At 43.1% G+C, this 27,844-nt stretch overlaps 1 pseudogene; it reads right to left on the bottom strand.

Annotated features, from left to right (window-relative positions):
- LOC137624336 (zinc finger protein 83 pseudogene) overlaps positions 1-27,844 on the bottom strand; it is a 137,395-nt pseudogene that overhangs the window by 25,650 nt on the left and 83,901 nt on the right.

Here is a 27,844-nt window from a genome sequence, read left to right on the forward strand (position 1 = left end):
TTGGTAATTTGCGGGGTCATATTTACGTTTAGGAGTCAAACCCCAACGGGCTTAAGGCTCTGATTGACTCTAGTGGCCTCCGCAAAGACTTCCTCTACAAGATCCTCAGGGAAGAGATTTGAACCCCAACAGGAGGACCGGATAAGCTTATTAGGTTCATGCCTAATAGTCGCCTCAGCCAGGACATGTTTGCGACACCTGCGTTTAGCAGTAGCGAAGTCATACAGGTCATAGTATAATGACTGCAACGTAGCCTTGTTGAGAGACTTAAAAATACTCTCAGTATCGTAAGTTAAGGCTATCGACTCCGTGGATGTGGCCAAGTTCAGAGTACGGCCAACGCGTAGGCGGGAATCATACTCCTGTGTAATGAGGGATTCCGGGAGACGGGGAAGCTGCTCACTAAACATTACTGAAGCACAGTCTGCTGCTAGCTTGCCAGAGGTAAAGGTGGTATGGACGTTGTCCCAACACTCAATACCTGAAGGAAGAAGGAGGGAGATTGGATCCACCTCTCGGATGGGAGGCAAGGGCTTCTCCTCCAGAGCATATTGGAAAGCAAGCTCTGCTACCTTATTGACGCATGGAGTCACGGTGTTTTTGTCCATTAAGAACATTGTGAAGGAGCTCTTATAAGGCGTCAACATGGTGTTGGTGCAGCCGATGTCATTCGGGAATCTGGCCCACACAGATTGGGCTTGCTCTTTAGGGAAGATGACCGTCTCTTTGGGGACCTTGTCTAACCGAACCAAAGCTTCCTCGGTAAGCCTGGCATAACCATGAAATGGAAATGCCAGACCAGGAGGAAAGAATTCAAAGTCCTCTAGAGGACGAGTGCCAAGACCCTCCAAAGTTAACATTCCGTCTGAGAACGGGGAATGAAGAGCCATACGCCAAGGGTTATTCTTGCCAAACGGCGGGAGCTTAGAGGCATCCGGGATGAGAGAGCTTTGGACTCGCTCCGGAGCACCTTGCTCTAATGCCCCAAGTCTCTGACCGATGTTAGAGAACATCGTGTCCATCTTAGACTGCATCTCTGATACCAACTTAGCCTGCATCTCCAACACGATGCGAAGCATGGCTGATTCGGAAAGGCCCGGGCTAGCAGCAGGAGTGGCGGAATGAACTCCCGGGTCGTGAGACTTAGAGGAGGAGCCAGAAGCCTTAGATGACAGGTTTGTATTCTGCTTAGAACTATGAGAAGCCTTGTGAGGCTTACGAGCTTTAGGTAAGGTTCTAGATGTAGACTTATCCTTGGGGGGAACCGAGTATGATCGTTGAGACGAATCACGGTCCCCAGAAAAACCATGAAAGGAAGAGCGATCAGATGAAGAAGAAAGAGCGGGGCTGAGGATAGGAATCTCAGCGCCGGAAACACCTGCCTCACTTACCACCCTACCTGTATCCGGATCATCCAATAACATGGGTTCCACGTCAAGGTTCATGGAGGCAACATTGTCTTCTAGATCTCCGGGGGCGTCCGACGGATCCTGCTCTGGATCAATGAACCCCGCTATGGTGGCATCAATGTGGGCAATGATGGGACCTGCAACATGCCTAGCCACAGCGGCTGAAGACTTGGCGTTGGGGTAAATCAAGGAACAGTAGTCCTCGGAGAGGACGTACGGCCGCTTGGACTTCACGTTCCGGGCAAAACCACCAACCCACACTTTCAGTGTGGCCCGAGCCGCAGACTTTTGCTCCGGGGATGCCTGAAATAATAGTGGGAATTATAAAAGGGAAGACTCCCAGTGGTCCTTCAAGACCATAGAGATCTTACTAAATAGTGTATGTATACCAAAAAAGGTAAGATAAATAAGAAGGCAACATAGCCAACTGGACTCACCGAGTCAGATCCAAGGGTGGTGATGAGGTCGAAACAAACCACAGTTATCCGGGTACCATACCACAACGTCCTCCAGTTGAACTCCGCAGAGGGCGTGAGATCGACATACGGAGTGGCCACAAGGCTGATGCAGAACAGCCGCACAGGCCGTCGTCTGACAATGCACCATCTATAAAAAGAATAGTATATGAGAAACTGTAATTCTCTTAAGTAGGGGCGTGTCCGGAGGACCCGGGCCTAACATAGGTCTAACACAAGATTAGAGCTTAACTGTAATATTCTTAAGTAGGGGCGGGTCCGGAGGACCCGGGCCTAAACATAAGTCTAACTTAAGACTAAAGTATAGCAATCCATTCCGGTTGAGCCGGGAGCATAAAAAAGGATGCAACAACAAGGAATTAAGACACATGGTGTCTGATTTCCCGGGGCGGGGATAAGCCCCGGGCCGGGAAATAAAAGTATATCCAAAACCAATTCGTATAGGAACTCCGGGGTAGTGATCTGTCATATATAATCATAGGAACTGTTATAAATTAATAGGGGGGCGGAACTGTAGATAAGAACCGCCAACCGAACCCAGAGGGTTTCGTATAACATAAACCAGTGTGATAAGTGAATATAAAATAGGGTGCACCGGGATCCAACTCTGTTGACCGGTGGCCAACCAGACTAGACAGAGACGAACCCGCCGGGACACCCGGAGGACAAAGTCCATAAACACTGAACTACCCCCTCTAAAAGGAGGGAAGGCAACGGTCCCCTAGGGGAGGTGGGGAGAGAAGCCTAGCCGCCCACCTAGCGAGAGGGGGAGCTTGGGGGAGGATCACGTGATACGGAGCAGCAGGGCTACCAACTGACGATCCCCAACCAGACAGATCAAACGGAGTAATAGCACAAATATTTATTATAATAGTGATAGCGTTGAAAATTATATAAATAAACACATAAAAATTTTTGGGCAAGGCATGCAACATAATAATTAAATCACAAAAGACACACCTGATGGCTTAAAAATAACATTGCCGCCTAGCAACGAAGGTCGGCAGCCATAACGATACGTAAATGATATCGGCCCTAAAATTGAACCACGAGGGTTCTAAACGCTAAATAATGAATATCCACAATAACAAATAAAATTTAATAATAAAAATAATACACATAGTAACACCGCAAGTGAAACTAAAAGCTCTCAAAACAGGAGTACCAACTGTAAGTGGAATCAAGCAAGATCGATATGAACGAAGAGAATAAACTCCTATAATTTAAATATTAAACGATCTAGGTTGCTCAAAACACAGCAAAACCAAGCTTGGTACTTAACTTAGACGGTGTCTCCTGATATCAGAGCGGTGGCTACTTCGGTGAACTTTTTTCACCACATGAATTTTACGGACCTTTCCAGGTATACAGGGTGGAAATCACCGTCAGTGTTCAAGAAACACTACCTTAAACATTTAGAAGCCTTAAAATTTTCTACAGTAGCTGCAGGGAGCGTAGTTACTCCCAGGTAACTCACAGGTTAATTCCTTGTCTCTTTATCTCTCCCTCTTACCTGCCTCATTTATACCCTATCTATATTCGTTGGTCTCGCACCTGATTACTGTTATTATATTTGTTAATTTTTAATTCCTGAGTATCTGTATGTTATCACTCACGGCATTATTATACCTTATTTTGTCAATTGTTCTACCAAGTGGATTTATGTTCATTTTAAGATACCCTTATATTTATTTGTGGCACTCATCTCTGATTAAAGCAACTTGTTTTTCCCTTACGCTTATGTCTTTTCCTTTATTTTGCAAGTTTGGTGACATTTCTCTTGTACATATTCACTGGGCGGCACAGGTTCGAGCCCAGAAAAGGGATTTTGACGTAGGAAAAATCTATTTCTGGGCGAGGGACCTGTGCCGCCCAGTGAACCCTCCCAGCTCCTCTCCCTTGGAGTCCCCAAACTTTGGGTGCTAAGGAGTTGGGTTCCGAGCGGATGCAGAGTTGCTGGTGCCGAGTGAGGTTGAACGGCTCTCCTCTATTGGGGTATTTGTCGTGGATAAATCTAAATAGTGCGGGACCTCAGGATTATACGCCCAATTTTATACCGACACCAATAGGTGAGCGAGCTAGTTAACCTAGCACTCCTTTACATTTTTCTCTGGTATATTTAGCAGTGAATTACCTAAGAATAAGTGCTAAATGGAGCTTATTCACTGGGCGGCACAGGTCCCTCGCCCAGAAATAGATTTTTCCTACGTCAAAATCCCTTTTATGGTATGCATAATTTTCCTCTTCCTTTGTCGATCGTATATGTTGGAGTTTCTGTGATTTAGGTAACCGAGTTCTCATCTTTCCTAGGTTACCTAACCTAGGCAATATAGTATACTTTCAGACATTGCCCCGTTTACCATTGTGTATCGTTTTATCGATTCTAAGGGAGATAATATATCTCCTAGAATCATATAAATCGATACTTGTCTCCTTGGAGAGTCATGGGTAATCCCTCTTTCCCTCTGAGTGCCGCCGCAAGCGGCAACCCTTTCTGGTCTTGTCATAGAGTAGTTACTCCAGTTTGACTAGGCTAGGGTTTTTCTGTCTCCCACCTTGCCGGCGAGTGTCCGGCTTTGGTTTACGACAGAATCTCAGAGTATTCAGTCTTTTGGAGGCGGAAGGCCGGCAAGGTGAGTAGTCACTCTGCTGCCGGCTTATAACCGCCGGCATAGGAGACTATGCCTCCCTAAACCGCACCTGGGGTGGTGGTATGTTGCTGCCACCTTCTCCCTGTGATTTAGAAGACTAGTCCTATGCTGGCAGACCCTGGGCTGAAGAATAGATATTCTTCTACAGCCTAGGATGGCGCCGGCACTGAAACGATGTTTCTCTTTTGTTGAGAGGGGGCGGCAAACCTGCTGGCCCCTCCTAACACTATTTCGGCAGACCCTAGGTTGAAGAATAGACATTCTTCTGCCGCCTAGGACGGCGCCGATACTGAAACAGAGTTTCTCCCTTGTGTAGTGGGTGGGGGCGGCAACATTGCCGCCGCCCTTTACACTTGATATAGGACCCTTTTCCCTGCTCCTCTCTGTCCTTTTACTATGGCCGTCGTCCTGCAATCTCACCACTTGCCGTGGGGGGGGGGGGGACCCTTCTGTCACCAAGGTTCTTCAGTCCTCCCTTAGACTGCTGGCCACAAGTCCTGTTGCCAGGGTACTAACCCGGCCGGCGCCGACAGGTACTGACACAACCGGCGGCATGCCGAATGTACCAGTACTGGCGGGTACTAGCCTGCCGGCCATATGCTGGCTGGACTATGCCGGCAATGGTACTTGTGGTTGGATGGAAGCCTGAATGATGCACTCCCCCCTTCCATTTGAACCTTCTTTCTGGGGAAAGGCAGTAAATTATATATTTACATCCTTATTTAATGTAAACATATACAGTAATAAGGCAGTCCTTCACTCCATGCTTTCTCTCTCTCTATCAGCTAGTATGCTGGCCGGACTGTGCCGTCAAGGACTAGCTATGCCTGCTATATGCCGGCTGAATTACAGTATATGATTATACAGTAGTCACTATATTGGCAGTATAGTGTATACTGCAGATAGAAAACTATTGTATATATTATACTAGTAGTTATTTTCCAACATATCTTGGGTATCCTTTCCCAGGCGTTTGCTGAGACCAATCCTATATTGAAAGAATAGAATTTCTTCAATACTCTGATTAGAAATCGGTTTACATTTTACCCTATAATATTAAATAATTTAGAAGGGCCAGTGGTAGTACACTTTCTATCCTTAAAGATTAGAACCCTTGTCTTTGAGCTTCCCTGATCAGGAAACTCTATGGTTTTAATATTAGAAGGGAAGGTCATAGCAATTGGCTGGGTAGGATACACAAATATGTGTCTTTTCTAATTTCTAGTCCAGTCGGCGACATGCCGGCTGGACCGTGCCGCCAGGTGCTAACCATGCCGGCAGCACAGGAGCAGAACTACAGTACTCAGTATTTTGCAATATAGTATATACTGCAAACAGAAAACTATCGTATTATTATACAGTAGTTAAGTCCAGTCGGCGGACCGTGCCGCCAGGTGCTAGCCATGTCGGCAGCACACCGGCTGAACTACAGTATATGATTATACAGTAGCCAGTATTTTGCAATATAGTATATACTGCAAACAGAAAACTATAGTATTAATATGCAGTAGTTAATTTCTAACATATCTTGGGTACCCTTGTGTAGGCTTCTGCTGAGACCGAACCTATATTTAAAGAATAGAATTCCTTCAATACTCTTGATTGGAAATCAGTTTATTCTTACCCCACAGTTAAATAATTAGAAAGTAAGTGTCAGTGTACACCTTTTCTATCCCTAGGGGTTAGAACCCTTTTCTTTCAAGTTGCCTTGATAAAGGAAACTGTTTATATTTGATACTGGGGTGAGGTTACAGGAATTGCTTGCAAAGGATACACAAGTATGTATCTCTCACTATTCCTTTCTAGCTTACTATCCTAAGCTATAATAATTAAAGATGACTAATTACATATTGCTTATCAGGTGAGATAAACAATTGTATACTCATTCTGCTTTCCTTTCTTTACAGGAGGAACCCCAGATGAAATGTGATGCAGCCTTCTGCAGTCTTAAGAGTAAGTACTTTTACGGTCATAAAGCATGCAGGTCGCATGTCCCCTGCAATATTATTACTGAATCCCTGCAATATTGGGACCCCCAAGTCTGCAATATCTGCCGGACCTTAGTGACCGAAGGTTTTGATGATCCCAAGTCAATGGAGTCTAGGGATGCGGCACGTAAGAAACTACAGTACGCAGATGGGTAAGAGGGTTCCAGAAGATCTCTCCGGGACCATACCTACCTAATGATAGGATGCGTAGCTTACTGTTCCTGAAAGCAAGTAGTGAAATAGCGGTGGCCCAGGCACGATTCGCACCTACCTGCGTCCAGAGTGCCATCAAGACGGAGGGCAGGAAAGCACCCCTGGAAGATGATGACGATGTCGTGTCGGAATTGCTTCCGTCTGTGCCGGCCCTGGAGCCATTAACCTCGACGTCTTCACCTTCTACCCCTCTATTAGACAAAATGGGCCAGTTACTGGCCCATCTTATGGGTCTAATGGAAAACTTTGGCAAACGAGGCGAAACAAAGGAAGCAAAACTCAAGAGAGACCTCCGTGATGCTCCACTCATCACCTACCGAGGGTCATTCAAGCAACCCAGAGACCAAGACCTCCCAACATGCTCCAAAACCAATCCCTGGAGGTACGCGGAGCTTATGCCGATTTTAGACGGCAAACTCTACATCTCAGAGAAGATGGGTGCTGTTCCTTCAGACGAAATCAAGTTTCGGCCAAGCTTTAACGCTTTCCCTGATTGCTTCATTCGACTGAAGCATGAACCAATGTCAGAAAAATAAACTGAACCGAAGGAAGCCATGGTTCTCGATCACGATAAGGCACAGGCTATCTTGTCAAGTAGCCTGAGAAAGGCGGGTTACTCGGTGTCGAAAGTGTTCGCCCTGAGTAAGAGAAACCCTACCTTTCTTGCTCCTGCTTCAATAGCATTCCCCTTTACGTGGAAGGCATTTAAATCTGTTGCCAAGGCAGTGGAGGCAGGCAAACTATGCCCTGCACTTGAGGAGTGCAGGCCTCTGTCACTAGCCTTGCCTATGCAAGAGAAGCATTGGAAGGAAGTCCACTTAACCTATTCAGCAGGGAAACTGGATGCGGACATCGCTGGACGTCAGTTTAAGGAACAAGAGACGAAGGAGAGACTTGCGGCCTCCTTATCCCTACAAAACTGCATAGAGATGTGTTCAGCCCATCGAAGTACCCCTGACATGCTCATGGTCTTAGCCAAAATGCATATGGCCACCTTAGTAAAATACCTATATCCCTTTATTAACGCTAGGAGAGCCTGTAGGGAGTTCGTGTTTGCTGCTGCAACAGTGAAACATGAACCCAGGAAGCTGATATCTTCCAACATCTGGGGTAAAGACCTCTTTCCAAACGAGGTAGTCAAAGAGGTAATCGAGAAAGCCACCACGGAGAATAGGAACCTTCTCCAGAAGTGGGGCATCTCTTCAAAGAGGAAGTCTTCCCCGGATGTGGGTCCGCCAACCTAAAAGGAAGACGAAAAAGTCTAGACTTTTTCCTCGGTCTGTTCAACAACATCCCACAGTTTCTATGACTGCGGTGCCCCAGGCAGGCAGTCGAGGAGGTAAACCTTCTGATCAGTCGAAGCAAAGAGTCGCTTCTGGTAGGAGGGAGGCTCCAATAGGATCGTTGTACCTTTGATCCATGGGCCCAAGGCCTAAGCAAGATTGGACTAGGATGGAAACTAGACATGCCTCCACCATCATTTCCTCAACTCTTCCAACACTCCAACCCCGTATTAGAAGAGTATACCCTATAGCTCCAGAGAATACAGGTTATAAGGAAAGCAAAGTCCATCGAGTTCAAGGGAAGGCTGTTTTGTGTTCCCAAGAAGGACTCAAGAAAACTCAGAGTCATTCTGGGCTTGTCACCACTCAACAAGTTCAAAAGAAACAGCAAGTTCAGGATGTTAATCCTTCTACACATAAGGACCCTGTTACAAAAAGGGGCATTCACAGTCTTGATAGACCTGACAGCTTCTAGTCAGTCACCCCCTCTCCTCCTACCTAGGATTCAAGTTACAGAAGATAAAGTATGTCCTAAGAGCCATAATCTTCGGACTAAAGACAGTCCCAAGTATCTTCACGAAATTGGCGGACGCAATCGTGCAATAACCATGCCTAGGAACTGTTCAGGTAACAAAGTACCCGGACGAATGGCTGGTGCGGGCAGCACCCGAAGCGGCTAGTCTGCAAGCATCCAAAGAAGTAACCCAGTTCCTGGAACATCGGGGATGCAAAATCAACTTCAAGAAGTCTCGACTCTCTCCAGCTCAAAGGTTTCAATGGCTGGAAAACCATTGGAACCTGAGGTCACACTGTCTCTCCTTTCCCTTAGGGATGAAGAAGGAGATCGCAGGGTCGGTCAAGAGAAATACTGTAATCCGTCAGGATTTCAAGACGCTAACAGGAAAGAGTACTGAACTCTCTCCAGTTCGCAGCAGTGACAGACCCAGTGCTAAGAGCACAGCTGAAAGATGCGTCAGGAGTCTGGAGAAGATGCGCATCAAACGCTCGAAGAGATCTAAAATGACAGATATCGGTCTTATCTTGATCGCTTCTCAACCCATGGTCGAAGGCCAAAAGCCTAATGAGGACCGTGCCCTTGCAACTACCTCGACTATCGAAGATCATCCGCATGGATGCCTCAACGGAAGAATAGGGAGTTCACTCCCATCAGAGGAAAGCCCAAGTGACTTGGTCAGCTCTACTCAAGGCCCTTCTCATCTACTTTTTGGAAGCCATGGCAGTCCTGTTGATGTTAGGGAAACTTTCTCCACGCAGATCAGGCCTCCTTAGGCTGATCTGGGACACCGAAGTGATAGCGAGATGTCTGAACCGACAAGGCTCGAGATCGTCCCATATAATCTAAGTGATGTTAGCCATCCCTTACCTAAAGAGATGGCACCTATCAGCAGTTCACGTACAAATGATCCGCAATGTGACAGCGGATGCCCTACTCAGGCTCAAGCCGATAGAGTCAGAATGGTCCACAGACGCAGACCCATTTTCTTCCAGATTGGAACAAGTCCCGGAACTGCAGATCGACCTCTTCGTGGTGAGCGTCATCAAGAAACTACCTCGATATGTAGCCCCATACGAGGACCCTCTAGAGGAGATAATGGACGCCATGTCTCTAGTGTGGAACGGATGGACCCGGAAATTCCTGTTCCTTCCATCCAATCTCCTGCTGAAGGTCCTCAACACACTGAGATCCTTCCAAGGAAAGGCAGCTCTAGTGGCTCCCAAATAGTCCAATAGCAACTGGTTCCCTTTAGTGAAGGAACTGAGGCTGAGGCTGTCCCTTGTACTGAACCCAGCACTATCTCAGAGGGTTCAGAAGTTAATTATCTTTGATTCATCACAGAGAGCCCAAAACCTTCATTTGATGATTTTCTCGCCCTAGCGGTTAAGAAAAGATTTGGGATCTCAGAAGGCAATATAGACTTCCTAGATGAATACAAGTCTAAGTCAACTAGAAGACAATATGAATCGTCTTGGAAAAAGTGGGTTGCTTTTGTTAAAGCAAAAGGACTGAAAGAAATTTCAATAAACTCCTGTCTGTCCTTCTTTATCCACCTTCATAATCAAGGTCTGGCAGCTAACACGATAACTACGTGTAAGTCAGCCTTGACTAGACCTCTCTTATATGCCTTTCAAGTGGATCTGACGAATGAAATCTTTAATGAGATCCCGAAGGCATGTGCTAGGCTTAGGCCCGCAGCTCCTCCGAAGCCCATCTCATGGTCTTTGGACAAGGTCCTACATTATGCCTCATCTGTAAACAATGAAGAATGTTCTCTCAAGTATCTAACCCAGAAGGTTATTTTCCTGTTCGCTATAGCCTCAGGGGCTAGAGTTAGTGAAATAGCAGCCCTATCAATAAATGAGGGCCACATTCAGTTCACAGAAGTGGGAGAACTGAATCTCTTTCCTGATCCAACCTTTCTAGCCAAGAACGAGCTACCCACTAAAAGATGGGGTCCCTGGAGAATCTGCTCTCTGAAGGAAGATGTCTCCCTATGTCCAGTAGAGTGTCTAAAGGTCTATCTTTGTAGAACTTCAGACTTCAGGGGAGGACAACTCTTCAAAGGAGAAACCTCAGGATCAAACTTATTCCTAAAACAACTGAGGGCGAAGCTCACCTACTTCATTCGCAGAGCAGATCCTGACAGTACACCCGCAGGTCATGATCCGAGGAAAATTGCTTCATTACTGAACTTTTTTCAGTATATGGATTTAGAGCGTCTTCGCTCATATACTGGATGGAAATCATCCAGAGTGTTCTACAAACACTACGGTAAGCAAGTCCATGAACTGAAGCATTATGTGGTGGTGGCAGGTAGTGTATTAAAACCTGTCGTCTAGTGCTGTGATGAACAGTTAATTGATTGGGACTATCAATTAGGGTGAAAAGGTGTTGACACTTCCAGTGTGATACTGTTTAAGTGAGTGTCACCATGGTGACACCAAGTCTGTTCAAACCCTCAGGTGTGGAATTATACAGATAACACTTGTGCCGTGTGTACGTAGTACACAGTGTTGATAATATACAACATTTACAGAATTTGTATTGGAAAAATTTATCAAAATTTTTCAGTTTTAGAGTGGCACTCATCATTTCTTCCCTTTCAGGAGGGAAAGATATTTTCTGTATACGTTGCATGTATAATTCCTTTAACATGTTACATTCGTTTCACTCGTTATTCCATTTAGTTATTTATTCGAAATAAATGTCTATTAGAATGTAATTGCGTCCTTTCTCGCCCTGAAATTTGCACATTAAATATGCCAGAGTTCTCTTATTTATTTAAGTAAACCTCATGTCGTATGCTTACAAACAATGGATATAGTTGACACTTATATTGTTCCAACAATATATACAAACCGTGAGACCATTTGTATGTCTGGTGAATACTTATGTTTGTTCATACAATATATGCTAACCTTGAGACCCCTTTTCTACTGTCTAGTATGACTCTTCCCTGTAGGGGGCAGGAAGCACTAACATTGTCTATGATTAGTGGTAATCACGGATAACGGTAACGTCATTTGTCTCAATGGTCCAGATGACCATAGAAAAATTGTCCCAAGGTTAAGGTACCGATGAAAATCCACAGATACAGTACTTTCTAGTAATTCTCTGGTAAACTTCCATCAGGACGACATGGCTTGAGCCCAAAAATCGAATTTTGAGCGAAGCAAAAAATCTATTTTTGGGTGAGATAGCCATGTCGTCCTGATGGACCCACCCTCCTTTTCTATGGATAAGGCCTTCGCAGAATCCCTTCCGAAACTACTATATCTGTAGTACCATGCTCAATGCTACAAGGAATGACCGCCATCTTGAATATGGCGCCATCTTGATACTTAATAGTAGTATGGGAAATAGGGTAACCTTGATAACGGCTCCCCTTCCAAAATTGCCACTCTTTCCCCTCGAGGCGAAAACGCTATTCGGGGTGAAGATCGCTATGTGTCGTATCAAGATATACGTCCCCTGATTTATGCGATATCCTTAAGAGAATTTTAAGGATATTCGTGCCAGGAGTTAGAATTCTGGAGACCTAAAGGTAAATTCTCTGGGAATATCACTGTAGTTCATATATCCCTTGGAAGCTACTATTAGGAACCTTCCATCAGGATGACATGCCTATCTCACCCAAAAATAGATTTTTCGCTTCGCTCAAAATCCGTTTATACAAATACAGTTTAACCTAACTAATGATAATAAATAATAAATCTAGAAATAATTGTATTTCTCCTATCTATTTCTCCACATTCCCCCCCCCCCCCTCTAGATCTTCAGTCCATCTCAAAATTCCTCAGGACAAGCAACAATGCCCTACACCAACTCAGTACATTTCAAGTGAATATACTGTATATCACATTACAAATGAATTCCAATAGAGGTAGGATGATCAATTAAAAAAATTTAATTCATCATCCATCCCTTCATCTAATTATCTAATATATATTATAATTAGGTACATCATTTGACAGTTTTCTGATGTAACAAAATGCAATAGGAATAGACGATAAACTATCAAACAAAATAGAGATGCAGTACTTAAAAACTAAAAATTAGATTATCAACCATTCCTTCCAATAATGCTCCAATAGCATAAAATATAATAAATTTCATTATTTACAAAAAATCAATACAGTATTGCAGACATATACAGTCATCAAACTAACCAGAAAAAAAGAATGACATTCATCGTAGTCCAAAATCAATTATAAAGAATACAAATCTTATTGATCCTGGACTACAGGTTTTACAGAAGGATAAAAATTTACTGAATCTAATATAACTGTCACAGTCAGGGTCAATTTACAGTACAACAATTAATACAACAATTACACAAACCGTGACTAAATACAGATTTTCTCACACGTGTCCCGTTCTACAGACTTTTAACAACCCCAATGTGGGAATAAAAAATAACTAATAAAAAAGGTAATTACTATATAAAAACTTGCTATAAAAAATAGTGACTAATTCAGTGGGAGAATTATAGTTCTTCTTCTGAGTCTCAAAATTCTGTATCGGTATAGATGCCGGGATTCAGCGATCTGCTAGCGAGTCATATTAATTTCTTGCAACACCGGAGACAGGCTAAGCCGGCGACTCTCCAGGTACAAGCTGGGTGTCTTTAATCAATCGATAACCTCGCATAACAATTGGTATTTGCGGGTTAACAAAATTCTCGGAGGTGAACCAGAGACAGAATCCATAGTCTCAGAAAAGGACAATAAAAATCCCAAAAAATCAGGCAATGACTCAGGCCAAAGTACTGTTTTAGACAACCTAAACGCTACTGTAGTGTTCAGCTTAGATGCACCTGCGCCACTTCAGCCTCAAGCTCTGACGTGTGTTTTAATATACCATCAGAATGTCAGAAAGGATTTGAATTCTGAGGTGACTTAGGAATGGAGAATAGTTCCCTCTCTCTATTATTCGTCTGGTCAGTGAGACGATGCCTCCACTCCAGGACTCAAGGATGAACTAAAGGTAGGCAAGGAACAGGACCTTTTGACCTAGTCCATGGTGGACTATATCCACTAGAGATGGGACTTTCAGGCAACAATCGGTCATCACAATCGAGTGGCAAAAAGCCAAGAAAGTCAAAATCATGATAAATGGATACTACTGAGTTAGAAAAAGGGGTTCCTAAACTAGCAGGCCCTGATCAGTCTGGACTGGAACTCTTGGAGCCAACAGGAAATGGTTCCAATAATGGAATACTGGAAACTTCCCAAAATTCTCAAGTCCCTGGAGGATGAACGACACCTTCCTCTCGGAAAGAGGAAGCTAAGAATTGGGGAGTGTTGGATGCTCTCATTGACTCCAGTGCTGAGGTCAACCTCCTGTCATCAAGTGTAGTTGCAGGATTACCAGCTGCAGATGGTACCCGACGCCATTGGTCTGAAGGGTTTAGGGCAAGCAGGATCTAAGACATTAGGTACTGTATTGTTGACCCCTATACTGCATGGAATGACATTCACCTCGAGTGTGTTCCATGTAGTGCCTTCAGGGACTATGGCTGAGCACGTAGTGCTTGGTTACCAGTTCTTGAGAGCAAATGGGGTGATAGTTGACGGAGTCCAAGTATTATGTCCCAATACGTGGAGCCTGTTGTCAGCAAGTGCTTTACGCACTTGAGGTCCACGCAGCCGATTCAATCAGGATTGCCAGTATTGAGCCAGTACTTGTTCCTGTTACTGTAGACTTTCCTAAGGGACTTGACACCTCTTTTAGGTGCCCTGCTTGTCTGGCCTACTGTTGGCTGTAGATGTATTATGATGGCGACAACGTAACACGCGGTCTGTCAAGAAAAGCTACAGCAATCCCCGGCATCCTAGAACTGATAGATGGAAAAGCCTCAGTTTTAATCAAGGTTTCATCTGAAGAAACTGCCAAGATCAAGAAGGGTGATCTCTTGGGGAAGTTGTTCACCATGGCAATGGTGGATGCTCCTCTATCCTGCCTGATAGCACAGGAGTGTGACCTGACACCTGAACCAAGCGTGTTGGAAGAGATAGACAATCTGTCTATCTACGACGAACTGGACTCTTCTCAGAAGGACCCGTTTTGTCTAATGCTAAAACAATAAAAATGGTGGCCTCCTTTGGTGAAGCAAATATACAGTACACTATACTGTACAGTAGTTAATATAACAATAACATTAAAGTATTACACAATGAATATAGCAATACAATAAAAATTAAAAGAAAAAGTATCCGTACAGCACCACTAACCGTTCACCTATGAAGTTCTACACTGTCAGTCTGAAGCATGATACAACTCTTTGAGCCATCGAATGTTTAGCACATGGAGTAGCGTAATGTATCACATTTTATGCTAAAATCAATAAGCCCACTGAATATGTACAGGTTTTTACATCACAATGTAATTCTACATAAAAAGGACCAAAGCGCGAGATGCGCACGTAAGGAGAGAAGATGCAAGACTGAGGCCTAGTGAGCAAGAGATGGGGTATTGTGCTGTGTGGAGAGAGAAATGTAGCAAAGCATGTTGGGTGCAAAGGATCGTAGTCAGTTTGAAGTTATTGGGCTGTGAGAGAACTTATCGCAAAACTGCGATTGTAACTTTTTATTTATTAGGTTATACTGTTGTATTGTAAACAAATTAAATCGTGTATAGGAAGGGCTGACTGTACAGTACATGGCCCCCTTCTCCCCACTAATCAGAGATGTCAAGACTAACGACTATGTTTTCAACTTTAAGAACGGAAAAGACAAGGGAACTATGACACATCATAGACTGAATATTTTCTGTCAATCACCAGATGGAGAGGTTTTTTTGCAAGGAGCAAAATGGGCAATTTTTATTTTGGGTTATGCTTTGCCATTTAAACAGCTTCGAGATAAAATAAGTATGAACATCAGGTCAGTAAAAATATAATAAATTTTGTCATTTTAATTATGTTTCATATTTCTCCTATATATACAAACCTCAGAATGTCTTCAGCAGCTAGAACTGCCATTGATTTACTAGTGAGGTAGTGAGTGTTAGCGTGTACAGTAGCCCCGCCAAATTTTCTGTCACAGACTCTTTACTTTTGATCTTTGGCCCAGAACTGAAAGGGGTGGTTAAGATGACAAGGTTAACTTTAAAGGAGTCATGATTGCATAGCTAGAAAATTAAAAATTTTAAAGCAATGTCACCTATTTTTAAAGCAATCTGTAGTTTTCTAATCCCCCATACAAACCTGAGTCTTTTAAATAAGAGAAGAGTATGATTTCATTGAAGCTGGAACAGCCGTTGAAATTTAACGTCCTGGGTTGGTTCTCGGTATGGCATCGTCTTTCTCATTTGTACGTGAGGAGAGATCGATCGAAGTCTCACAAGACTCTGACAGAACAATCTTCCTGGACTTAGGGTGACTTCTTTGTCTTTTTCAGGGCAGAAGGACTAGCATCAGAAGGGTCAGCTTCTTCTTATTATCAGTTTTCAAAGTTAAGATCTTGGGGGATGGCAACAACAATACTGAGGTAAGAGGGGTCATAAGATCCTTCTCAGAAGCACATGAAAACACATCATCAGCAGACATCACGTACTTCGACGCCTCCACAAATGGAGGAGAAGATAGGGAAGACAACAGCCCTGACATCAGCCAGCACCTCCAAGAGCTTCTTTGCAGATGGAACAAATGCAATGCCCAAAGAAGACCAAAACTTCCATAGGGCCAAGAGCTCCGCAACGTTGTTGTTGGTTAGTAAACAAACAATCCACAATTTTCAAAAGGATCGTCCATGTATCAACGACAATCTCTTGAAGACCGTAACACAGGTCAGTAATCTCTAACAGAATGGCACACATGTGCCCACTCTTCATCCTATTGGCGATCGGTCACAAGCTTCACCCATGTCCAGTCTTCTCCATAGTGACGATACTGTATGAAAAATTTGGAAGTAATATGTATTATTCCTAACTATACAAACTGGAAGTTCTCTACATAAGAGGTAGATTCTGCATAAGCTAGCATCCTAACTGTAAAAACTTTTAAGCGAGTTGGCAAACAACCTTGTGGAGATGGCAGGGGAGGAGCCCACTCCGCCAGTTAACTCATTACCTCAAGAACTTTTAATTTCATGCAGGACTTGATGGGGGAAGCTGATGGCGGTACAAACATGAGAAAAGAAATTCAGGTTTATATGGTTAGGAAAAATACAAATCACTTTCAAATGTGTCATTTGTTCCAACACGATTACAAAACTTTAGTTACAGTATTTACGTAGGAGATTCATCCTATGGGTGGGTGGAAGTCCGTTCAAATGGCTGAAAACTTTGCCCCATGATTGTCACATCCAGGCTCAGGGAAGCTTGGAAGCTTGGGATGGATATCCTAGACACCTCATGAACATATTGTTTTGATAATATTATACCAGTAAGGTCAACGGCCCATGCAATAATGGTCAGTGAGTGTGGAACCACTCTGTGACTATATCTAGGTTATGCATAGCCACAGGTTTGTTATTAAACACACTAAAGACCTAGGCAACCCAATTCCCCTTGCCAGAAGATTGGGAGTGTATCGTAATATATTCGCATATAAACAAAGAAATATTCAGGCAACTTGCAAACTGGAGCATGCCTGGAGTTGAGGGGAGCCAGCTAGCAGGGCCTTAGATGCTGTACCCCAAGAGAGGGGAAGATGAAGAAAATAAAAGGCCAGACATTCCTTTACATTCAGCCTAGACTAAAACCGTAACCTCTTCCCTCGACTGACTGTTAATTTTCCCAAAAGGAGCTAAGGCTGCTAGACCACTTGCTTATCAGCCACCATAGAGGCTAAATTGAACTAGTCTAAGGAACTTTGCTGACGTCACATCTTGCAGGTGGCGAGTGGTGAAGGTCGTCTGATGCATTTACACGCCCATTTGTAACATGTTTCTTTAGAATGCCAGGTATTGCCTATATCCCTGATGTCATGAGCTCTGGGTTGTTTTCCCTGATGATGGGGGGGAGGGGGGGAGATTGAGGGCACGGTCAATGATCTGCCTAATCCAGGAGGAAATTACATTCTTGGTAATCTTCCTCGTGACCATGGCTGAGCTGAAAAGCAACCGATTGTTGTGCCGAAGAGCACCCTCAGAGGACATAATAACATTTACTCAGTGTCACCAGTAACAGTTGGACAGTGTCATCGGTTACCTCCCGTACGCAGACAATCCAGAGGGGCCCAAACCTAGTCTGCTATAGCCGGATTTTGAGTCTTACCAATAAATTCAAGGATGAAGCTAGAAGTAAACTGCCCCTATCCCCTTGAATGGCGATGTCATAGGGGAGACCATACTACTCGCCGACCCTCTTTGCAAAGGCCAAGGCGAGGAGGGAAACCATCTTACGGGTCAAGTCACGATCTTACTCTCAACTCAATGGTTCATTAGGAGCTCCTTTCAAGTAATGGAAGATTGACCGCATTCTAATGAAGGGTCTTACTTCCAGCAAAGGGCAAAATACTGTAATTCAAAGCTCTGTATAGGCATGGATAATTCTGCCAAAGAGAAAATATGAACCCCTTTCAGCCTAAAGATCTGGCTTAAGGCTGAGTAACAGCCTTTCACCGGGGAGACTAAGCAGAGTTTTACCTCTTAGAGATACAACAAAAACTCAGTAATCAGGGATATATGGGATCTGAGTTAAGAGACACCCCTTCTATGACACCAACTACAAAATATTGCCCACTTTGCCTGACAGACAGCGATAGAGGACTTCCTGAAGTATCTAGACATCCGTTATGCCAGTGGTCATGAAAACCCTTTCTGAGTGAGGATATGCTGGTGTCAATTCGTAGGGATGCGACTGCCCTATGGTATATTTTCGTATGTGGTTAACATAGAAGGTCGTTTAAGGATGGAAGCTCCTTCGGAACCTAGCACTCTGCATGTTGCCATAGTAGAATTGTTAATGTCATTGATAGGTTGGAAGACGATCTCACGTTTTTGAAGAGCCTCTGGATCAGGCAAAATGGAGAAAAAAACATGGACATCCAGGTCTTCCCAAGGATGTTGGAACACTGCCTGTGGATTTGGTACTGGAGAGCAGTACAGTATATTGGAAGTTTGTGATTTAGAGATATCGCAAACAGGTCTATCAGAGGCAAACCCCACAGTCAGGACTTTGATCGCTATGGCGAGGATCCAAACACCATTCAGAATAAACTATCTGAGTCTTCTTGCTCAGATTCTCAGCTAGGATGTTCTTTTTGCCTGGGATGAACCAGGCTAATAGTGAGATCTGTTTGTCTTCTGTCTATCTCAGAATATCGACAGCCAGATGGCAGAGCTGTTGTGAGAAGGTACCTCCTTTTTCATTCAAGTATACCACTGGGTCATGTGGTAGTTTATCAACAATATCGAGTGACCTGAAAGAGCTATTTGAAGTATTTGAAGATCTAGAAAGGCTGCTTTCAACTCGATGAGGTTTATGGAGCACTGCCGATCAGGAACAGACCATAGCCTATAGGCCATGTGCTGTTGCAGGTGAACCCTCTACCCTTCTTTTGATGCATCCATGAAGAGCATCAAAACCAGGGGAGGGAGAAAGAAAATCTACCCCTTGGCAAAGGTCGAAGACTTTCTTGGGCCCTGATCTTACTAGAATGCACACTTCCGGAAGATCCCTGCACTGACACAATAGGGTCTTCACTTACCACTGGAGTGACCGAATGAGGAGGTGAGCATTAAGGACTAAGCATTTCAAAGATGCAGTGTGTTCCAACATATGCTACCACTGGTGGACTGGCAGCAAACTTCCTTGAACTTTTTGATTCTGCTCCGAGATGGAAAAATTCCCAGGCATACCAAGTCTTGACTTCTCAAGATTTACTACAACTCCAAGATCATAGCAAGACTCAAGAAGTATGCCTTAGTTTAGAAGTCTGGAGACCTGTTGATGACCTCCTGTAGAGAGCCTTTCTTTACCATGGTCTAGCTTTCTGCCTGAAGGGCGACATCCTATGCTGATCCCTTGGCGAAGGACAATGACGATGGACTGATGAACGGAGCGACATACCTGGACCAAAGGACACTTACTGTCCAGGGTTCGGCACCGTGAAACTCCCAACACTGCCACCTGCATCTCGGGCATCCCCCCATTGGTGGAATTGCAGGGAGAATAACCCCACTAGTGGGGCGCTGTCCATTCCTCAAGATTAATTTTCCCTGAAAGGGTTACCCTTTCTGGCGGTGTTCTGCCAGGAAGGATCCTTGAAAATTTTGTGTGCTCTTCTCTTCGCAGCAGGAGCTTTTGGCACAACCAGTTCAGATAAGGAGGGTCGGGATGTTATGGCCCTAAGGAAAAGAGAGTCTTGGCCCACCTTTATCAATTTCTCCCTTGCAGCCTCAACATTGTTCAACAGGAAGAAAGATAATTTGGAGATGAGGGAGTTGCAGTAAGGAGGACCTCCCTCTTTAGCACATGCTTCAGGAACATGGAGAAAATGGAATCTCCTCTCTTCAAGACCCACTGGTTAAGAGCATTATGAGCCAAGAATTCTACCACCCTGGCACCAGACAGGACAATGTTCTTAAAAACCTCCTCCTTATAAAGGTTGGACAGAGAACTACTTTGATGTGTGATCTTTTTCTTCGGGTTCAGTCTCTTCAGAGAAAGGAACATTCCATGGCTTCCAGAATACTGATATGAAATTTTTGAAATGTGAGTGACCACTGACCCTGTATCTTCTTGGTAGGGGTATGACCTCCCCAACCCTGCTCCGAGGCATCCGTAGCAGGGTCCCTCTTAACGAGAGAATGCCTTGATGAAGTCATTGGGCTTCAGCACGGCATATCATTCCCGTGCTGAAGGCTAGTGACGGGCAAGAGGGCTCTCGAACTGGGGAATTTCTTTTCCTCAGTTTGACTCTAAATTTCTCTCATTCTTTTTCTATTACCTCTTATTGCTTATTCCTCCTTCATAATTATCAGCTGTCTCCAACCTTGCTGTCAAAACTCTCTTACCCATTTCACTGTCCAGGTTTTTTAGAGGGGACATTGTATCCATGATCGGTTTTTATTTCAAAATCAATTGTGGGAGCTGTGGTGGTCTTGCCAACTGCCCGAAAATGTTTGGACACCTAGGAGTGTCAGTATTCCCATACTGGCACGCGGAACTATCTCGTAGGAAATTTGGCCTTCGGATTCCAGGGGTTGGCGATTTCATAGAGATAGGACTCTCGGCATTCTGTCCGGTTTGCCTGCCACTATGATTAGAGTGGGGATGATTGTATTCTAGAAATGCTCTCAGTCCCATCAAGCGGGTTTGGCATACACTTGAGCCACTCTAATCATAGTGGTACCATCCCTTTGTGGTAGGGTAGGGAGTGGACATTTGGTAAGCAGATTTTACAGGTGTCATTGGTGGAGAAATTAATTCCAGGAAAGGCTAACGGTGTCTTCTTTGGAATTTCAGACAGTCTTAATTTTTTCTCTCCCTTGAACTTTATTTTTTTCCATTGTTTTTTTTTTCATTGTTATTATGACCCCTTCCCTCCCCCTGAAAAAATAATTAATGAGTAAACTTAATATTCCCCGTACCCCTGGATCAAATGGCGAACCCCAGACACCGTTGACGACTTCTGCTTGTTTAAATAGGGAAAGCTCTGTTGACAACCTCTGCAATAAAAAGGATTCCTCCAACAATACTTCTCTGACCAGTGTTGTTAAAGACAATTTATCGGCACTGGTGGAAAATGATGCTTGTATTAACAGTGATACTTTACTCTCTGGTTCTGGCTCATTACCAGATCCAACAAAAAATCTGAAAATTCTCCACTTAAAAAACATACCAATTGGTTGTAGCTATGACATAATTCATGAAGCCTTCTGTAGATTTGGGGCAATCAAAGAAATTTTAATGGAGCTTAATGGTAGTAAAGGCTTTTGGGAAGCTTGGGTATCATTTTCAAGTTTTGAGATTGCTTTAGAAGCAAATAAAAATTTAGAGAGCATAAAAATTGACAATTGTTTGATTTCTGGGGCTCTATGTGATAAAGCACCAAGACACCTAGAGGTATATAAACCAGAAGAATGGATGGAAAAAGAAATAGAGCATAGACTTCCAGAAGTAAGAACCCCCAAGCCCCCAACATGGATAATTGCATCTGGGAAGATGGATAATTATAACTATTATAAGATTAGTAAATTTATACAAAAAAAAGTTGGTTTAATTAAAAGTAAGGATATTAGTAGATACGGTAAGCAATCTGTTTTGATTAATGCAAAATCAGATACTCAAGCTCACATGCTTTGTGGCATGAAGATTGCAGAAATTGATCCTATTAAGGATATTAAACCACATATGAGCTTCAGCTATGGTAAAGGAGTAGTTTTTGATAGAGATCTATATGAATTCTCAGAACCGGAAATTCTGGACATGTGCCCTGCTAATGTTTGGAAAGTAAGTAAGATCCCTCAAACAAGCATGGTAGTTTTAACATTTGAAACCCCTGTTATACCAGATCATATAATTATTGAGAATGAAAGAGTACGTGTTCGAGAGTATAAACCTAGGCCTTTACAATGCTTTAATTGTTTCAAGTACGGTCACCCTTCCCGGTACTGCAATAATACGAAGATCTGTATTAATTGTTCTTTGTTAGAACATGGCCAATGCAACAGAGATACAACCTGTGCAAACTGTAAAGATCATCATAAATCAAATGATAAAAGATGTAGAGAATACAAGAAAGAAGAAGCTGCAATCTTGAAAGCAAATGCTGAACATATAAGTGTAGGTTATGCAAAGCATTTACTCAATCGGCAACTTAATTTTGCTCACGCGGTTAAGATGCCAACAAAAGATTATAATCCACTACCCCTTACTACCACAGGGGGACCAGTGGCAGCACCTGGCCCGTCAGGTGCATCTCCCTTAGTGGTAGTAGCCCAGCCATCTGGGTCAAGTGCTCCGCCTATAAAAGCCAGAGCACAAACCTCCAAAGAGGTCAATATGGTTTCCAATACACCAAAAGTATTGTCACTGATAGGAGCATCTCCCCTAGAGGTAGTAGCCCAGCCTTCTGGGTTAAGTGCTCGAACTGTTGAAGTTCTAGCGCAATCCTCCAAGGAAGCCAATGTGGCTTCCACCACCTTAAATGTATTGTCTCAGGCAGAATCTCTACCTGATTTGATGGAGATTGGAAAACAAGATCTTCCAAAGAGGAAAAGGTCCCCATCATCCTCACCTTCATCTAAGTCAGGTAAGTGCCCTACTGCTCATGATCCTAAGGTTGACTCTTATAAAGATCCTAGAAAGAAAGAAAAGAAGAGTGGTGGCCTAGTAAAGCCTTCCATCTCCAGGCCTTACATGGCTTCATCTGAAAAGTCCCAAAAGACAAATGAGACAAAGAAAAATAATAACAAAAGATAATGTCTATCATCCAGTGGAATTGCAGAGGTCTAAGTACTAGCATTGAGCAAATAAAAACTTTAACTAGGGACTCAGACACGAAGGTAATTTGTCTACAGGAAACCAAGATCAGTGACAAACCATTTAATCCTGGACTCAATTATCATTTTTGTAGATCCCCTCCTTTGCAAGCTGCAAGAGCTCAAGGTGGTACAGGTTTTATTATTCACAAATCTGTAAAATTTGAAACAATCCCACTCAATACACCACTACAGGCATGTGCAGTTAGAACTCATATCGGGAAAAAAATTACTTTATGCTCGCTATATATTGAACCATCCTTAGAACTTTTCCTCTTAGATCATGCTGGTAATCCAAGAAGGCTTAGACTTTCTGACCTCCAAGACTTGATCAATCAGCTTCCTGCCCCTTTTATTTTGATGGGTGATTTTAATGCAAAGCATACTTTATGGGGTGGAAATGTGTGCGATAGATGGGGTAATCTTGTTGAAGAATTAATCGACAACAATGATGTCATACTAATGAATGATGGTTCTCCAACTAGGTATGATGTAGTCCACAACTCTACATCAGCCATTGATTTGTCAATCTGTTCCTCATCCATTCGATTGGACTACCTTTGGTCAGTAAATGAACACCTACATGGCAGTGACCATTGGCCAATAATGTTAAATTATGTCCATAATCTTCCTTCTCAGTGTCCACCAAAATGGAAGATAGATGAGGCAGACTGGGCAGCTTATGAAAACTGTTCACACACTGATAAAGAATATGATGAATTTACATCTCCAGTGCATGCCTATCAACATCTTGAAAATATTATTGATGATAATGCTAGCAAGTTTATACCTAAAACATGCGGTTTACCTCATCGCTCTGTAGTTCCTTGGTGGAGTAAAGAATGTGCCAACGCAAGAAAAATGACCCGAACTTGCTTCAGAAGATACTTGAGGACAAACTATTTAGCAGATAGAATAGCATATCTCAGAGCCTGTGCCAAACAAAAAAGAATTTTTAAAAAAGCAAAGAGAGCATCTTGGAAGAAATATATATCTAATATTAATACCAAAACTCCTTCAAAGGAAATATGGGACAAGATTAGAAAACTTCAAGGTAAATTCGTCCCTAAGCCTCTACCAATATTAAGGGAAAATAATAGATATATATCTGACCCCAAAGATGTAGCAGAGGTTCTTGCTAAGCACTTTGCTCATGTATCAAGTGCTGACAACTATTCCCCAGCATTTCAACAAATTAGAGCATCAACATCTGTTGTTCCTCCTGCTTCTTCAAATACTGAAGCTTTTAACCTGGCTTTTAGTATGGAGGAGATGCAAAATGCTATCTCCAGCTCTTCTTTAACTGCCCCAGGTGAGGATGGCATCCGGTATGAAATGATATCACATCTTCCAGTGGATACCAAGGAATTTTTATTAGAAACCTTTAATGGTCTATGGGCTTCCCATACATCTCCTGATTCCTGGCATACTTCAATTGTAATTCCAGGCCACAAGTCTGGTAAAGACCCAGAACTGCCATCTAGTTATAGGCCCATATCCTTGACCAGTTGCATATGCAAACTATTTGAGAGAATGATCAACAACAGACTTGTGTGGTATCTAGAATCAAAAAATCTTTTATCTAACAGACAGTTTGGTTTTAGGAAGAACCGAAGTACTCTAGACCCTTTGCTGATGTTATCAAGGGAAATTTCAAATGCTTTTTCTAACCAAAACCAGGTGGTGGGTGTCTTTTTTGACCTCGAAAAGGCATATGACACCACCTGGAGGGGTGGTATTTTAAAGCAATTGGCCTCGTGGGGTATAGGAGGACATATGTTCTCTTTTATTGAAGAATTTTTATCAAACCGCTCAATTAAAGTGAGAGTAGGGTCAGAACTATCTTCATCCTACATGCAAGAAGAAGGTGTCCCCCAAGGCAGCGTATTGAGTGTGACCTTGTTTGCTGTTGCTATTAATAGTCTCATTAGTCACATACCTCCTGGCATACAAGGATCACTATTTGTCGATGACTTTGCAATTTATTGTAGTGGATCATCTGCACTTCAAGCATGCCAAAATCTTCAAATTGCAATAAATGCTGCTTCCGCATGGGCAAATTCTCGTGGATTCATGTTATCTCCTCAGAAGACCAAAGCCATTCGCTTTACTCGTACTCGTAAAAGGGAAGAGATCCCCACCCTTTTCTTAAATGATTGTATTTTGCCATATGAGGATAGTGTCAAGTTTCTTGGAGTCATTTTTGACAAGAAAATGACATTTGGTCCCCATATAAATGACCTATCTATCAGGGTTAAGAAGTCACTGAACATTCTGAAAGTGATATCGCATTTTGATTGGGGTGCTGATAGAACAACTTTGCTTAGAATTTATACATCTTTGTGTCTGAGCAAGTTAGACTATGCATGCCAAATATATGGGTCAGCTACAAAGACTTTACTTGGAAAACTTGATATTGTTCACAATGCTGGGCTTCGCATCTGCACAGGTGCTTACAGAACATCTCCCATTGACAGTCTCTATGTTGATTCTGGCATACCTCCCCTTTCCATTCGCAGAGAGGAGTTGAGTTTGAGGTTTTTAGCTAGGTCCCTTGCTGTGAGAAACAATCCTAACTGTAAATATGTTAGGGCGCCTTTAGATCGGGCTCCTAACAGATCTAGAGTGCCTAAGCCTTTGGAAGTACAGCTGAAAAACGATGCTAGAGAAGTAGGCTTGTTAACAGCACAGATAGCAGAGGTAGGATATCCCAAGTCTCCTCCTTGGTGTAATCCACCTGTTAAAGTATGTTTTACGGCAGGAGGGAAAAATACCTTACCTAGTAGGGTAATGAAAAGTGAGTTTTTAAATCATGCTGCTCAACATCATGGGAAACATGTTTTTACAGATGGCTCCAAATCGGCTGCAGGAGTTGGAAGTGCAGCTGTGGTGGGGGATATTGTTATTAGAAGGAAACTCCCATCCTCTTGTTCAATTTTTACTGCTGAGCTGTACGCAATAATTCTCGCAGTCCAACATATTTTTAAAGATGGCAACCAAAATAGTTTTTATACAATTTTTACGGATTCCAATAGTGTTTTACTCTCATTAAAACAAATTATGCCAGGCCATCATCTAGTACAAGAGGTGCAGGACTGGTTAGTACTTCTGCAGTCTAGGAAGAGTATCAGTGTTCACTTCTGTTGGGTCCCTGCCCATGTTGGGGTGGATGGGAATGAACAAGTAGATAAGGCAGCAAAGGAAGCTTCAGGGCTAAGTAATCCATCCCCCTTGAGTATTCCTTACAAAGATCTTAAAAGTGAGATTCATCTTTACTGTAAAAGTAAGTGGCAAGCTCGATGGTCTGAACTGACCACCAATACAAAATTGAAACAAATCCACCCATTGGTGGATAAATGGTCATCTTGTAATTCTACAAGTAGAAGGGATACCATTATTTTAACTAGGCTGCGTATTGGCCATACACATGCAACGCACAATTATTTAATGAAGAGTGGGGAAGGGAGACAGGCCCCTCTTTGTAATACCTGTCAAGTGACAATGGATGTTAAACACATTTTAGTCGATTGTCCTGTTTTTAATCTTCAGAGGAGGACACATTTACTCCAGGACAAACCTTTAAGAGATATTCTGGGGGAAAACTGTAATACCCTGAACTTGAGAAAATTTGTACAAAGTATTGGGTTATATTATGAGCTATAATTGATTTTATTAATTTATTTATTTATTTTACCCTTTTAATCCCTATTTATTTCACATCTAGATTTTATTGTATGAAAGTGTTACGATTTGTATTAAAGGTTAAAATGATACTAAATGGTGTGAGTGTACAGATATGATTGAATGATTTTCATTATATAGCGCTGAATGGCCTTTGATGCCCCAGTGCTTGGCTTAATGCCTAAATCCTATATTCAATTCAATTCAATTCCGAGGCATCCGTGTGGATTGTCACTGACAGAGGAGGAAACTGAAGAGGGACGTGTATCGACAAGTTATTTGCAGTGGACCATGGCTTGAGCTGTTTGCGCAGTAAAGCCGGGGTCTTGTGGTGAAGATCTCTCCGAGCATTTGATGCCTTTCTTCTCCAGACACTGTTGGCATCATTGAGTCTTGCTTCTAAGATCGGATTTGTAACCGCTGCAAATTGTAACGAGCCCAAGACTTTCCTAATGATGTCTAATGATTGTCTTCGACTGAAGCAAACACCGGACTGAACTTGCTATTTCCTCTCTCTTGCCCCGAGGTAGAGAAAGGATATGTGACTTCAGGTTCCAGTGCAGCCTTAGCCACTGGAATTCTTGAGCTGGCAATAGCCTGGACTCCTCGAGGTTGATTTGGAAGCCCATGGATTGTAGAAATTTCATTACTTCCAGAGATCCTAGAACACATTCCGACTTTTTTGCAACCCAGACTAACCAGTCATCGAGGTATACCATCACTTGAAGACCTTTGCTCCTGAGTTGTTGAACAACGGTCTCGACTAGTTTTGTGAAAATCCTTGGAGCTATGCTGAGCCTGAAAAGCATAGCTTTGAATATGTAGGCCTTTCTTGCCAGTCTGAAACCATAGTATGGGGAGAAGTGCCGACCTATTGTAAGATGCCAATACTGTATGCGTCGGTAAGATCTATGGAGATGGTGTAGGGCCCTGGGGTAGTAGGGTCCGTATTTGCTAGATAGTAAGTATCTGGAACTTGTTGTGCTGAATTTGTTTAGTGGGGACAAGTCCAGAATAGGTAGAAGTGTGTTCCAATCTTTCTTTGGCACACAAAATAGCCATCCTCGAAAGTTCATGGATTTTGTGCAATGGATAACCCTTACGAAGATCTTGCACATATTTCTCCAAGAATTGGGTTGTGGGTTGGAAGAATCTCTGGAACTGTGGTGGATTCCGTCTCCATTTCCAGCC

Source organism: Palaemon carinicauda, chromosome 31, assembly GCF_036898095.1.
Source record: "Palaemon carinicauda isolate YSFRI2023 chromosome 31, ASM3689809v2, whole genome shotgun sequence".
In the NCBI taxonomy this organism is placed as follows: Eukaryota; Metazoa; Arthropoda; class Malacostraca; order Decapoda; family Palaemonidae; genus Palaemon; species Palaemon carinicauda.